The 3,619-nt window shown below is 43.0% G+C and overlaps 1 pseudogene; it reads left to right on the plus strand.

Annotated features, from left to right (window-relative positions):
* The first annotated feature begins 1,797 nt into the window (after positions 1-1,797).
* Positions 1,798-3,102, plus strand: LOC129044245 (argininosuccinate synthase-like; annotated as a pseudogene).
* The last annotated feature ends 517 nt before the right edge of the window (positions 3,103-3,619 follow it).

Here is a 3,619-nt window from a genome sequence, read left to right on the forward strand (position 1 = left end):
TGTATTCTGCATATCTTGTGGAACAAATAAAAGTTCAATTTTTGGGGGGTTGGTTTTCTGTACAGTCATATTGCCTGCAAATAATAATTTTGTCTCCATTTTCCAATGTGTATACCTTGTACCAGTTTTCTTTTCTGCTTTATTTCATTGTCTATGATTTTCTATGATGAATAGTAGTGGTGTTAGCGATCAATACGTCTACCTTTACTAGAGGCGATTCTAAGTTGCTTTTTTTTTTTTTTTAATCAAATTGTGATGGGTAGGAGATGCACTGCCCATCCCCTTCCAAGGAATGACTTGCTGCTACAATTCCTTCGGGGTTTTCCTCAACTACAAGGAGCTGCCTCTGCCAAGAGTACACCCTTCCTGCAGTGCTGGGCCTCCAATTATTGATCGAGGCAGGGGTATAAAAGCCAGATTTTACAGGTTCAGTGCAGGACACCACTGATGGGCTCTCTCTCTCTACCAAATCCTGCTGCCTTCTCCCTTCCACAGGGAGTGAATCCTAATAAATATCTTGCACATTGAATGCTGTTTCAGCATCTGCTTTCAGATAATGCAGGCTCAAGTTTTCTTTTCCTCCAGGTTGTTTAGAGTTTATAAAACAAAAAAGAATCGCACTGAATTTTATCAAATGTTTACTAGGTATCTAGTGAGATAATCATAAATTTCACTTCTACTGGTCAAAAATGTAAGAATTATACTGTTAGATTTCCAGTCTTAAATTCATGGTGGAAAATCTACTTATTTAATTAGAAGCATTTTAAAAAATATTCTGCTATACTTTAGTTGCTAGAAAGTTATTAAGAATTCTTGCCTCTCTGTTCATAAGTCATACTATTCTGTAATTTCTGTTTGTTTATTTTAATTCTATTGTCTTTGTGAGCTTTGGTAGCAGGGTTATGCCAGCCTTGCAGGATAATTTGGGGGAACTTCGTATTTTTAATAATGTTCTGAGAGAGCTTACAAACACAGAGGTTACCTGGTTCCTGAATGTTTGTTTGCACTCAGCTATAAAACCATTTATGTCTGGGGCCTTTTATTAGAAAGAGGATGAAGTTTTGATTATCATGAAGGTTTTTGTTTTGTTTTGGTTTTCTTTTTTTTTTTTTTTTTGAGACAGAGTTTTGCTCTTGTTGCCCAGGCTGGAGTACAGTGGCGTGACCTCGGCTCACTGCAACCTCCCTGTCCCCGGTTCAAGTGATTCTCCTGCCTCAGCCTCCAGAGTAGCTGGGACTACAGGCATGTGCCACCACGCCTGGCTAACTTTTTGTATTTAGTAGAGACGTGGTTTCACCATGTTGGCCAAGCTGGTCTCGAACTCCTGACCTCAGGTGATCCACTCACCTTGGTCACCGCAAGTGCTGGGATTACGGGCATGAGCCACTGCACCCGGCCTATCTTGAAGTTTTATCTGTGACCTTTCTTTTGTTTTGCTTGGTGACTAATATTTTTCTAGATAATCATCTGTTTCCTCTAAATTTTAATATTTATTTTCATAAAGCTTAACATATTATTCTTTTTAATGTTTAAATGTTCTTGATTGTATTTATATTCTATTTCCCTTCCTAATGAGTTTATGTGTGGGTCCCTTCTTCCTTTTTTTCTTGATGAATCTTAGCAAAGTTTGTCTATTTAGTTTTATTATACTCAAAGAATAAGCATTTAGTTTGCTTTTAAGAACTATTAATTTCCAATGCTCTGTCACCTGCCACCGCTGCCCAAGCCTGAGTGGTTCACTGCACCATGAAGACAGATTCCAGATGCTGGCAACTGGTGCCTCCAATCCCAGACGCTATGTCCAGCAAAGGCTCCATGGTTCTGGCCTACAGTGGGGCCTGGACACCTCCTGCATCCTCGTGTGGCTGAAGGAACAAGGCTATGACATAAGTGCCTATCTAGCCAACATTGGCCAGAAGGAAGACTTCGAGGAAGCCAGGAAGAAGGCACTGAAGCTTGGAGCCAAAAAGGTGTTCATTGAGGATGCCAGCAGGGAGTTTGTGGAGGAGTTCATCTGGCCGGCCATCCAGTCCAGGGCACTGTATGAGGACCACTGCCTCCTGGGCACCTCTCTTGCCAGGCCCTGCATTGCCTGCAAACAAATGGAAATTGCCCAGCAGGAGGGGGCCAAGTATGTGTCCCACGGTGCCACGGAAAAGGGGACCGATCAGTTCTGATTTGAACTCAACTGCTACTCACTGGCCCCCCCAGATAAAGGTCATTGCTCCTTGGAGGATGCCCAAGATTCACAACTGGTTCAAGGCCTTCAATGACCTGATGGAAGAATATACAAAAGCAACACGGAATTCCCATCCTGGTCACTTCCAAGAAGCCATGGAGCATGGAACAGAACCTCATGCACATCAGCTGTGAGGCTGGAATCCTGGAGTACCCCAAGAACTAAGTGCCTCCAGGTCTCTACACGAAGACCCAGGACCTGGCCAAAGCCCTCAACACCCCTGACATTCTCGAGTTCAAAAAAGGGGTCCCTGTGAAGGTGACCAATGTCAAGGATGGCACCACCCACCAGACCTCCTTGGCACCTTGGTACCTCCTCTTCATGTACCTAAATGAAGTCACGGACAAGCAGGGCATGGCCATACTGACATAGTGGAGAACTGCTTCATTGGAATGAAGTCCCAAGGTATCTGGGAGACCCCAGCAGGCACCATCATTTACCACGCTCATTTAGACATCGAGGCTTTCACCATGGACCTGGAAGTGTGCAAAATCAAACAAGGCCTGGGCTTGGAATTTGCTGAGCTGGTGTATACCGGTTTGTGGCACAGCCCAGAGTGTGAATTTGTCCACCACTGCATCGCCAAGTTCCAGGAGCGAGTAGAAGGGAAAGTGCAGGTGTCCATCCTCAAGGGCCAGGTGTACATCCTCAGCCGGGAGTACCCACTGTCTCTCTACAGCAAGGAGCTGGTGAGCATGAAAGTGCAGGGTGATTATGAGCCAATTGATGCCATCAGGTTCATCAACATCAATTCCCTCAGGCTGAGGGAATATCATCGTCTCCAGAGCAAGGTCACTGCCAAATAGACCCCTGTACAATGAGGAGCTGGGGCCTCCTCAATTTGCAGATCCCCCAAGTACAGGCGCTAACTGTTGTGATAATTTGTAACTGTGACTTGCTCTCCCTGGCTGGCAGCATAGTGGGGCTGCCAGGCTCCATCTTTGTTCCCTGGTCCCCCTGAAACCTGCAAACGTCATCATTGAAGGGAAGGGTGGGTGGGGGGCAGATGTGGTGGGGAGCTATAAAATTACAATTAAAAGGAAAAAAAAGAACTATTAATTTCCTTTTCATTTTATTGATTTCTTCTCATATCTTTATTGATTACTTCCTTTCTTTGTCTTGTTTTGCTTTTATTTTTTAATCATTACTATTTAGTAATAAATGTGTTTCTCTCTGTATCTTTGGCCATATCCTATTGATAGCACATGGGCTTCTGATAATCATTTATTTACAATTAACTGGTAATTGAGCTTTTTAAAATCTGCAACCCACGATTTGCTTAGAAAACTGTTTTTAAATTCCAGTTGTATGTCTGACTTAAACATAGACATATAAATACCTTTTAATATTGATTTTTAAGTTATATTTGATTATTGTCAA

The sequence above is a fragment of the Pongo pygmaeus genome, chromosome 13 (assembly GCF_028885625.2).
Source record: "Pongo pygmaeus isolate AG05252 chromosome 13, NHGRI_mPonPyg2-v2.0_pri, whole genome shotgun sequence".
NCBI lineage: Eukaryota > Metazoa > Chordata > Mammalia > Primates > Hominidae > Pongo > Pongo pygmaeus.